Source organism: Protopterus annectens, chromosome 4.part0 (assembly GCF_019279795.1).
Source record: "Protopterus annectens isolate FY-2018-M chromosome 4.part0, PAN1.0, whole genome shotgun sequence".
NCBI classification, from domain to species: Eukaryota; Metazoa; Chordata; order Ceratodontiformes; family Protopteridae; genus Protopterus; species Protopterus annectens.
This window is the reverse complement of record NC_056733.1, coordinates 287,584,145-287,596,853: the sequence shown is the minus strand read 5'-3', so window position 1 is coordinate 287,596,853 and position 12,709 is coordinate 287,584,145. Positions and strand designations below refer to the sequence as shown.

Here is a 12,709-nt window from a genome sequence, read left to right as displayed (position 1 = left end):
TAATCTTGGCACAGGAAGCAGGTCATTAAAAGCTCAGAGTCATACATTTGAACTGTCCAGATTTTCACAGAATGTTCATATTTTTGATCTGTTTCTCATAAAATTTTGTTTTTCTGGGCAATCTTTTGCAAATTGATGAGGATTAAGGTCAGAAAATATTGACAGACATTTAAGTGTCAGACTTCATATCATTCAGAAAATTCAAGCTGATGTAAAACTTAGTATTTTCTCAATTTTCTACAATTTTAAGAGCAATAGTTAAAAATTGCCCCTAGTTTTGGGCCTTTGTCCCCTCATCATTTATGGCTTTGGCTAGATTTCTTGGGCAAAGAGGTATGCTAAGAACTTAGGTCTTCTATGCTAACTTTCGGCATATCATGTCCTTGTGCTGATCTTGTAATCCAAATCACACCCCTTCATATGCAATATCATCCTGTCTAATGCAGATTATTAGTTATACTGATATCCACCGAGAAAGGCTTGTAAACCACATACAATCAATCAGCTGCACTTTGAACGACAGCTTTAAGCCTACAGTCATTACAAACAAATTCAACCCACTCAATGCAAGACACAAATGAAAAACAAAAAATATTAAGAGAAAAAATTAAAAGACATGAAAAGGACATACGTACATTTGGGTCAGGCATGTAATCATTAACATCTTACCCATAAACCCCTACCATCTCTGGTGTGTTCCTGTTTTGTTAGTTTGGCATTTTTACCCACTGCATTCAGTCACTTTCCACTTCACTAAATAAATAATGCTCTTTTACATCTACTATAGACTCAATTGTCTTGCTGACTGTGTGTAGGGAAAGGGATTTAACATTTAAAGTCATACCCCACACTGCATTCCTTTAAATTTTTTCTGTTCTATCTATGGGCAGAATTTAGGCCCATCCAGTCAAAGCCATATATAGTGGAGGATTATAGGCCCATGCCTGGCAGGGCTGCCACAAACTTTTCTGAGAACAATGTAGTACACACACACACACACACACACACACACACACACACACACACACACACACACACACACACACACACACACACACACACGCACACACATATACACATACACATGCACATAATTCTCCCAAAACATACAGAACTACAATTCTCTGTATTCATTAAATTGTAAACACATACTCATATACATCTTTGTATTCATCTCAAACCCTCTCACATAGGTATGGTGTTCGCTGTATGCATCTCATATCTCAAAACACACTCATTATACATACATAGCTAATGCTCATATTAACACTAAGTCCTGCAGTTCCCTGCATTCATCTCTTCATTCACAAATGTTCACATAAGCTGTAATCAGCACAACACGCATCTTCACAATTCTCCGCAATCATCTCAGTATACACAAATGCATGCATGCATAAAGCAACCCATGCAAATTACACAATTACCTACCTTCATAATTACTTAAAAGCCAGAACAATTAAAATATATGCAAATAAAACATTCTCAGAAAATGGAAAGTTAAACACTAGAGTTCCCTAAGGCTCTGACCTTGGCCACTTACTTTTTTCATATTTATAAATGACATTACATTACACCTCCAAGATCTTAATCTAGTAATATACGCTGATGATAATCTTATGATAAACTCCATCAAAATACATCAATCTAAGTGCAAGAAAGTTTCAATAGAAATCTAAGTAAGCTTGTTATTTAATACCAACCTCATACTCAACTATAAAAAAAAAACACATTTAATGCTATTTGTTACTCTACAGAAACTTGTTTCCCTGTCCCCCCACCGTGTATCTTAAAGATAGTAATGGAAGCTTCATTTCAAATTATCCTTAGCAAAAATACCTAGGCATCACACTAAATCCTGTTGTCAACTTCTTACATACTGATAATATAAACACAAAGGTCCTAACTCAACTAAAATGCTGCTTACAAATTTCCCATCACCTTCCCTCCAGAGCTGGATCATGGTCAAATGGGGCCCTAGGCAGTGTAATGGATCGGGATCCCTCATATACAGACCCCACCTCCCCACAGCCATTACAGTGTCCCATTACTTGGCCATTTCTCCCTAGTTACCATAAATACTGTTCATACCTCTCAATGTGTGTGCTGTTTTCTGCTTTACTTCTACAATGATTACAGATATTTGGTTTTAATTTAAAACTATTTCAAATTTTATAGAACAAACACTGATAGGCGTTTGCTAAACAAAGCAATGCAATCTCACAATGAAAACAGACTCAGCATTAAAACTTCTCTGCCCTTGAAACTCAAATTCATTGAAACGGTATTGAAACCCATATTCAAAGAAAAAGCCTCCTTCCAGTGGTGGATTAAGTTTACATTTGGGCTTTTTTAAATCATAGGCCCCTTGCACACATTTTAGGACCATGCAAACATGCAAGAGTTCTTTGATTCGCCTTCGTGATAGTATTAAATTATATTCCTTGTATAGTACAACACATTCTTCTTTGTCAGGTTCCAAGAACAGACTGCCCTGAGACTTTAGTGTCACCTAGAATAAAACATTATTTTAGTGATGGATTACAAAATGACATCACATACATCTGGTCATCTGACTTCTGGTTACCATGCAATCCCTCCCCCCACTGCTAGATAATGCCAGGATTTAGCATCTGTGTGTCAGTAATACACACACAGACAGCTTTGCTAAGATCTGCTGCAGCTCCTGGAAGTGATAAAACAATTTCAAACCTCCACCCTTCCAGAGTAGCAATTAGTTCACCCCAATGGCAATGCAGGAAGCTTCCTAGTACAGACTTTTTGTCTCTGGCTGCATTGAGAACTGTAATATAACATCTTTATGGCCTAGGCCCAATAATTTAATTTTGGAACATTTTCAAAGTTTGAGATTAACGTCTTGTCTTCTAGTATCCTATGTTAAACCATATACACTTAAACAGTTACAATAATGGAAACTTCATCAGAATGAAGCAACCTTTTACCCAACATCCCTTATACACATGACAAAACAGTTTCAGCTGAAACAATTAGTAAAGTAAGGTTCTTAAAGCAAATAAAGGTTCTTAAAGCAACCATACCCCAGACCAGTATGAAATAAAAACATAGCAAAATTAAAATGCTTAAAAAGTATTTTAAAGTGCTTGAGAAATTACAATGCATAAACCCCGGAATGCATGCATGACCTTTGTCCACAATGTTTGCAACATCTCCCTAAAAAACAACAATTCTGTATTTTCAACTTTTATTATAGAAAGAATTGTGCCTTCAATCTTAAGACAGAACTAATGGACACAGCACTATTAAGTCCTGGACCCTCTGATGCATTTGCTCTTATTTGCCATTTAAGTTCTGACAATTCCAGGAAATCATTAAGAGGTCCCCCTCTTTCTCCCATAGTTACCTGCTCTATAATGATAAATTTAAATCTGTGTCCTTCATTGGAAATAATGTGTGCTGCTAATGCATTTTTTACCATCTTTCTTGTTTATATCATAATAATGTTGATATATTCTACTCCTCAATGCATTTTTAGTTTTGCCAATGTAGAAACTCAGACATTGGGAGCATAGGGCCAAATAAGCCACGGCTTTGCTGTTACAAGACATTTTTTCCTCCTATAGTATGTCTCCCGTAATTGGGAATCATAATGGTTTGGCTTCAAGGATGTGTTGGCATTGTAGGCAGTAACCACATTTTACCATCCCTATACCTCTGCCTGGGTCATATTTCTGTCTTTCCAGCTGTTTTTTATGCTGCAATCTCTCTTGTATACATTAGGGATTGGTCCTACAAGTTGTGCCTGTTCTAAGTCAATACTAAAAATGTTCCAGTCGTGCTGAATAATGTTCTTAATATTGTAAAATTGCTGGTTGAATTTAAATATAGCTGACCTTTTGAAAGTGTTACTGCTCTTCTGTCTTACATCATTTTGAATTCCTCCCCCTGTACCAAGGAGGGGTAAAAAATGCCCACTCAGCCATTTATTATCTCCTGAAAAATATTGTCCACATAACTCAAAGGATAACCCCTCTTTTCTAACATGTCTTTTAAGATGAACATTTGGCTAATAGCAACCATAGGCCCATGGTCCCTGCACTTGATGAGGGCGAACCGAGGGAGACTCCTTGGAGTGAGAGGTTACGTAGTGCTCATCTTGACAATAATTTACCTCAGCAACACCAAAATTTTCAGCAAGGCCCCTCTATGGGGGCCAGACCAAAGCAGAAGAATTTCCAGCAACCCCAATTCAAGAACAAACGGAGGTTCGACAAATACAAGAACTAATATTCCAACTGTGGCCTGACTGTCTACCTCCCACCAGCTCTGATGCTTGCGGGGACCAGTCTTCTCTGAGTTTAAATTTAAACCTTCAGAGTAATTTAGACTCTGACAATGTGATGTCTAGATATGATGAAGACAGGTCTAATTCACAGCAACCGGACATTATTCTGAATAAAGCGGGGGATTTTAAACTTTATAATTTTAGTACTACTCAGTTTAGTACTGACATGGTCGATTTCTTGTCTAAGGGCTTGACATTTGTACCATCTAAACCATGGAATATAGTAGACACCATTGTGGATATTAAATCTTACACTAGAAAACTAAATTTCAACTTGTTAATGGGTAATGTCTTTAGCTCTGGCCACCAGGACAAATTCTATGTTCCTAGCACTTATAACCCTCTGTTACACCCAGTGTTAGAATTATTTGAGAAGTGTTGCGAATTGGATGTTAGACACATTAATAAGACTAGGACTGTGAGTAATTTTACTACTAATATTAACAAGGACGAGCGTGACTGTCTACAATTTTTCAATTCACAGGGCCTTCGTTTTTGTAAGCCAGATAAGGGTGGTGGGTTGGTTGTTTTTAGTATGTCTGACTATCAACACCGTATGAATAGGTTGCTTAATACAGAAGCATATACTTCTAGTTCATGATCTGAGGTCAACAAAGCTTACAACAGCATAAAGGAATGTATAGGGGACTTGTTCATCGATGGGAGTATTGATCAAAAGATCTATAATTATATGACAACTTTGTTCCCTAGATACCCATGTATTTTTGGTATTCCTAAGATACACAAGTGCATTGAGAACCCATCACTGAGACCTCTGGTGGACAGTAGAGGGTCACCAACCTATTCCTGCGCTAAAGTTGTAGATGCCATCTTACAGAAATACCTAATAAATGAGTCTCAAATATGTAAAGACTCTTGGTCATTTCTAGACAAGATAGGATCATTGGAATTTAACGAGAACTACAACTTTCTCACCATAGACATGAGAGATTTGTATACTTGTATACCTCATGAAATAGCATTGGAATGGGTGGCCCTCATGCTGAAGAAACACAATGCAACTTGTAGAGAAATCAAACTGGTGTCAGTACTTATTGATTTAGTATTAACTAACAATTATTTTATGTTTCAAAATTAGTTCTTTTTGCAAAAAGTTGGAGTCGCAATGGGGTCCCCCTGTGGGGGTAGCATAGCTAACTTAGTGATGGCATATTGGGAATCAGAGTACGTTTTTAAAGGTAACAGGTTTTCGAACACCTTTGTTTTTTACACCAGATTTTTGGATGACATTTTCATCCTGTTTAATGGAGACGAAAGTGACAGTAAGTTAGTATTGGATTACCTCAATAGTACTACTGATTTTCTACAATTTACGTCCACATTTAATTCAAACACTATTGCATATTTGGACATATGCCTCAATAAGAACTATGTTCTGAACACTTTTACAGCTAGGATCTTTAGGAAAAATATGTACTCTAATACTTTTCTCCACTACACTAGTAGTCACCCCTTTCACCAAAAGAAATCTGTTATTAAGGGACAACTGGTGAGAGCCTCCAAAATGATCAGCTTGGATGAAGAGTTTGTTGATGAGTGTAGTGTAATTAAGAGTATGTTCCTTCACAGAGGGTACCCTGAACCCCTTTTAGATATGCTTATAATATACAGGAGGTAATGGACAAGAGACGTGACAGAGTTTACGTCCCACTTTTATGTGTCAAACCTACTGTGTCACCAATAAGCTCAAGAACCATGTTAGAAGAAACATATGACAACATTATTGGAACCATTAGTCATGAGGACGCTAATACCCCTATGAATTTCATCACTACATTTAGTATACATAGTAATGAATGTCTAGCTATTTTGAAGAAAAATTGGGAGTTAATTAAAATGTATCCAAGCGTCTATCAAAAAGTAGGTGAAGGTCCTAAAGTGACTTTTAGGAGGGGCAAAAACCTTAAAACATTATCGGAACAGCATGATAGGGTTGTGGTTAGGAATCCTGGCATGCATAAATGTTTAAATTTTAATTTTTGTAAAGTTGTGGAAGAAACTAATTCCTTCCAGGTTAATGGTATACTGTACAAGCTGAAGGGTAAATATAACTGTAATTCCACTTATGTTACATATTTAGCAAGGTGTACATTCTGTGCAGCCTTCTACATAGGAAAAACTGAGAGAAGACTACGTGACAGAATGTATGAACACCAATATGCTATAAAGAAATGTAAACTTGAGAATGCATTAGCAAAACACATTTCCTGTTACAAGGATCATGCCTTTAAATTTATCGTTATTGATCAAGCTAAAATTGATAGTAGGGGAGGTCCGAGACCCCTTAAACTTGAGGAACTTGAACTAGCCTGGCAGGTGAGGTTAAATGCTTACAGCTTCCCAGGGCTAAATGATTCCTGCTCGATTAGCAGCGTGTTAAAATTGAATAGCCTTAAGAGTTGAAGCAATATAAATATGCTGTGATCATAACAGCATATATGTTTTTATGTATTTAAAACATGCTGTGTTTAACAACTAATTATATTAGGCAGGTTTATACTACTTTTTAATTCCTTTAATATCTAGGTGTCTCATTTTAACCATACTTGTAATTGTGTTTGCTGTTTAGTATTCAACATAGTAAGTTATACTGTTTAAAAGCTTTTATTTTTTTATGGTATAAATAGGCATTGTTTCTTTAACTTGATGAATGCAATTAGTATTTGTCTATTGAATTTATGTATATATAATGACCCTTTCACTGATTGTAATTGTTTCTGAGGAAGTCAGTTGTTGGGGCTGACGAAAAGCTCTTAAAATAATTTTTTTTTGCTTGACTGCATATTTGCCATCGTTCCTGTCTTTGTTTTATCATGTCTTTTAAGATGTCAATTTGTATGATAAATTTGTCGTATTCAGAAATCATCCCAGCTAGTCTTACCCCCTGTCCTTTTACTAATGCATTCTTTTGGTGAGGGGGTGACAGCTGGTGAAATGTAAAAGACTGAATACGTGGGTTTCTGAATGGTATATAGTGGAAGCAAACTGTCATTTGACTGAATCTTTTTCGATAGTAATATCCAGGTAATGTACAGTGGATTCAGTGATGGAATGGGTCAAAAGTAATGTCTTTTGGCTTTTCCTGGTTAGGGGTCGCCACAGTGGAACTCCGGTCCGCTAATGATTGGCAGTGGATTTTTTACGGTGCCGAGTTCCCAGCCTGATACCCAACCTTCAAAGAAGGCACACCCATTCACGCACGCACCTACCTTCATGTCTTTAACGTCACTCAACCACAGGGAGAACATGCAGACTCCACACAGAAGGCACTCCAGCCGAGAATCGAATGGGAGAACCTCTTGTTGTGAGGCGACAATGCTAACTGCTACACCACCGTGGTCTTCAGTGATAGAATGGGTAAATTCCAGAAAATTAGTACTAGTTTTCAAAAATTCTAAAAAGTTAAGTTCCCTCTTGTCTTTCTTCCAAAAAATTATAATATCGTCAAGGAATCACCCATAAAATGTTCAGCCCTTTGCACAGGAACTGTTAAATATGTACTCTCTCTCCTAAAATGCCAGTACTTTGTTGGCAAATATGGAGCACATGCCACTCCCATTGCACACCCTTCACCTGCTTGAATAACTGTTATTCAAAAGTTATAATATTTGTATCTAACACCAGTTCCATCAATGTTCTTAATGTTAGAATACTATTGTGACTGAGTGTAGAATACTGGCAGAGATATTGGTAAAACCAGTCTATACCCATTTCATGTGGTATGACTGAAAATAAGTCCCTAATGTCTATTGTCATAAAAATCAAGTTGTCAGTGTACAACTTTTTGTTGATTTTAGACAAAAAATCCCACAAATCTTTGAGTATCCAAGAACAATCAAGTAAAATACTCTTTAGTTGGCCATCTATAAATTTCACTGTGGGGAAAGTTTTTGATGCTCGACCATCAACAATTGGTCTAAGCAGGGGATCAGTTAGGTCTTTATGAATCTTGGGGATCCCGAAGATTGTCGGTATTTTGGGATGTTTTACTGACATGTAATGATGTTCTTCTAACTTAATTTGGTGATTTATAAGTAACACAGTAGTTAGGAAATCCTTCTACATGGCATACCTCATCACAAAAGGTTTCTCATCCAGGAAAAAAGAGGTAATTGTTCCTCTCTACCCATCACTCATTAGACCCGTTATAGAGTACAATGCCCCTTTTGGTATGTACCTCACAAGACAGCTACAACAACTGGAAAGGCCACAGAAATACCTCACAAAGAGGATTACCGGCCTCAACCAGATGCCCTATGCTGACCGTCTCAAAAAACTCCAGATTTACTCCATCGGATATCGCCTACTCAGAGGTGATCTCTGCCTTACATACAAAGCTATGTCAACCCAGAGGTGTTGGAGCATGTCCACTTAAAGAAATCCCAAACCCTCTGAGCTACAAGCTCTAGGGACCTAAACTTTGTCACCACAATAAACAGAACATGCTGGAGGGATAGATTCCTGTCCCGGAGACTTCCCATACTCTGGAAAAAACTACCTATCTATATCAAACAAAGCTCCTCATTAGCACTCTTCAAGAAAAATCTTGATGACTGGATGGGAAATAGGAAATTCACCCCAGGGATCACTTCTGTGGCCCTGCTCGACAGGGGCACAGGAAAATAATTTTCTTGGGTGGCGAAAGCCAGGGTACCTTTTTGACTAGGCTTATATAGGCCCTAGAGCCAATAGCCTAGTACTCACCTATGAACCTATGAACATGCAGTGGCTATCATGGCAGAGGGACTGGGATGTGTTAATGAATATTACTGATAATATTTTAATATGCGGTTGTATATAGCAAGAGCATGACAATGGATTGGTTTTGTTGGATGGAGTTCAGTCATGAGGTCAGAAAATAAATAATGCTAAATGTTGCATCTTTGAAGTATATTGGACATCTATTTACTGCTGATAGGTTATACTTAGATGTTGACAAATTTCATATATGTATTCATTCATTTAAATCTGTTTTCAGGGATATATCGCTGACCCATCTGAACAATTTGCAGGCCATCATTGTGAGTACAGAGCCTTAAAACTCTTAACATGCATGGAGGTAAGTACAATGCATGCAATGAAGCTAGACTATTCATCATATGACTCTTAGCAAGAGAGCTTTTACAATTTATATTATGAATGAATAATAGGTTTTCCACTAAATTTCATAAAATACTGCTGCTAGAGTACAATGTCTGGAAAAAGCCACATAGAGCAGTTGCAAAACAACAATTTCAAATGGCTAAAAGGGAAAAGAAAAGAAAAGAAAAAAAGATTTTGGGGGATGTGAGATGGATTTAGGAGAAGTGACACTGTTGTGCATCTATACTGTATATTTGGGTAACTTACAATAAAGAAATGGAGGGATGGAGTGGGATTTAGGAAATCATAGTTTATGTAATATTGGGGTATGTAAGCAGGTAAACTTTACATCTTTAAAATACTTTTTCTGTGTCCTTGTTACCTCCATACCTGCTAATTATCATGCCTCCTTTTGCACTCAGACCCATTCATTCCTTCTTACTGTCTCTGTAAAGGTGTGGAGGTAACAGTCATTCAGGTGCTTTGTGTTCTTGCTGGCATCCTATGTATAAGTTAAATTTTAATGACTGTAACCTCACTCATGGGTGTGCTCTCCCCTACACAGCTGCATGGTACTGCACATGTACTGTGAGAGCTACACCAAGTGGTGGCTTAAAAGCCCACTTCAGGCTACATATCTACATCACCACCTCCCCCTGATGAGATCATGGTGGTCTATAGCCTGATCCACCTCACTATCCTCCCCAGGATGGGCACTCCTGTCCTCCCCTGTCAGGGATATATGGATATACTATTTGATATCACTTGAACTGGCTTCAAATTCTTAAAATTCTCATCTGAATTAGTGTATGATTGAATTGTTTTGTGTGGTAAGAAGAGGTTCCAAGGTTTCAGTGCAATGAAAGAGAAGCTATAGTCTGCAATGCACAATTTTGTCTGTGACATTTAGTGTAAGGATGTAGAGTACCAATTAATCTAAGTTGATAGTTAGATAATCAGGGTGTTAGGCAGCTAGCAAGGAAGGAGAACAACTCTAATTTTAACAGTTTGAAACCATGGGAGTCTTGTAATAAATAGGATTTTGTGTTTTACAGTAAGCCATTTTGCTTTGGCTAAGGTAAGGTAGTGGTGCTCTCTTTTGGGATATGGGGCAGTAAACTTGTTAATTGCTTGTAGAGATAGAAGGTTCTTCTTTCATGCTGCAGAAATGATAAGAAGGGCATATTCTGTTTGTGACAGAAGGATACGTTTACAAGTTGCTTATCTGTTTTCCATTGTGAGATAAAGTGAGAAAAATGTATTGACAATAAGAGTAGTTTGTTAATTTTGGTTATTGTTATATTAATGTGATGCTGAAAATTTAAATGTTTTCAAGACATCCAGCCAGATACTGGAAGTGGCTTGTAGTCCACAGTTTATAGTGGTTATTACATTTGATTGTATTTTCTGTAGCCACCTGGAAACTAGGAACAGGTTATTTTTACCTCTTGTTGAATTATGGTGTAGGAGGGGTTGGACCTATAGATAACCATATAGCGTACATGTAGAATGAGTGGTAGTCTCTGGGATACATACCTATCTCTCCAGCAGGTCCTATTTATATCACAGGCAAGGTTTAAGTCTTAAGAATGGATGATTCTGGTGCTGTTTGTTTTGTGGAGGTCTGTAAAGTGTTTTTAGATAATGCCTTGTATGCCAGACATAGATGTCCCCTCAACAGCCTATAGGTGACAGAATACAGGGATAGAGCCATGAAGCAGTCTGCATAGGATATGTTAGATGTGCCCTGTATTTGTTTAGTGAGAAACCTCTGTGAACATGCCAATTGTTGGATATGCCTGGTTAGGTACATACCAAAGGGGGCATTGTACTCAGTGATAGGTCCGATGAATACTGATACAGTGGAACAATGACTTCCTTGGACCAAGATGTATAACTTTGTTTATACGTTGCAGAACATAGAATGATTTCCTGACTATTGTAGACACATAATGATCAAAGGCTAGGTTATTTATTGTCTATGTGTTTCCCCCAAGTTCCTGACTACTAGGTCAACTCTTAGGGGAGTGTTTTCAGTATGATAGTTGCCAGGGGGTGAATGACTTCCCAAAGGATGCTATTATGCATTTCTTGGCATTTAGTTTTAGTCCATGGCTCTGACACCAGTTATTTGTCTGTATCAGCCCTTCCTGGAGAACATCTGTTTTCATGAAATATTCTATGACTTATCCTAATTTGCAATCATCTGCAACTTTAATCACCCAGAGACCAATGGCCATTGATATTGGCCTTGACTTCAGAGAAGTAATTTCTAAAAAGGAGTGGTCCAGGACCGATCCTTGAGGGACTCCGCTCATGCCTGGCTTCTTTGTATTGGTGGGCTCCCATATTCTAACTTCCAGGGTCCTGTCTGAGAGCCAGCTGGCTATCCATTGGGTCGACATAAAGGTTTATACCTAACCTTTTGAGTATGTCAATAATGCCCAAGTTGGGTATTGTTTCAAATGCCTTGGCCAGGTCAAGGTAAGCAGTGTGAACCATTTTGCCCTCATCCATTGCTTTGGTGATATTCTCAAAGAAATCCACCAAGTTATTAGACATGACCTGCCCTTGACAAAACCAAATTGGGTTAGGTCCAAGGTCTGGAGTTTCCTTTATCATTATCGATCATTTCTATGATGACTTTTTTTCCATGATTTTGCATATGAAACTAGTGACACTTATTGGTCTGTAGTTTCCAGGGTCTGTAGATGACTCACCTTTGTGCAGAGGGATGACTGTTACTGTTCTCCATTTGTGAGGCACAAAGCCTTTTTGGAGTTAAATAGCAATTCCAGAGGTACTAATAGGTCATGCTGTTTAGAAGGCATCTTTGGATATTGTCTGGGCCCATTGATTCAACATTCTTGGCCTTAGACAGAGCATTAAGGACCTGTTCCCTAGTGGTATCAGGAGGAGTGACACTTTATGGTATTTGTTGAGGGAAGCTTGATGGGGAGAGAGGGGTAAAGTTTGAGCTGAATTTGTCAGCCAATAAGTTTACTATATCTTCTGGCTTTTTTAATTTCTCCAAGTCTTTTGGGTTTCTAATACCATGATGGGAATGAACCCCATTTCTAAGTCAATGTACGATTAAAGTTCTTGAAATTAGTATTGTTTCAATCTTTGATGTCAGCCAAAAGTGTGTACCCAGAATTGACTCCTTCTGCAATTCATATGGAGTTACATGGATTGGTAACATATCCAAATATGATTGTAGATTATTTTTTATAAGACCCGTTGCTCCTACTACTATTGGAGCTGTCCGGGTATCTTTCTTACATA

The 12,709-nt window shown here is 37.8% G+C and overlaps 1 long non-coding RNA gene across 1 annotated transcript in view; it reads left to right on the top strand.

The window, feature by feature from the left end:
* The window catches only part of LOC122799304, a 133,974-nt gene extending 124,575 nt beyond the window's left edge, over nucleotides 1-9,399 (top strand). Inside the window, exon 3 of the long non-coding RNA XR_006364452.1 lies at nucleotides 9,321-9,399. This is a non-coding gene — a long non-coding RNA (uncharacterized LOC122799304). The remainder of the gene's footprint in view (nucleotides 1-9,320) is intronic.
* The last annotated feature ends 3,310 nt before the right edge of the window (nucleotides 9,400-12,709 follow it).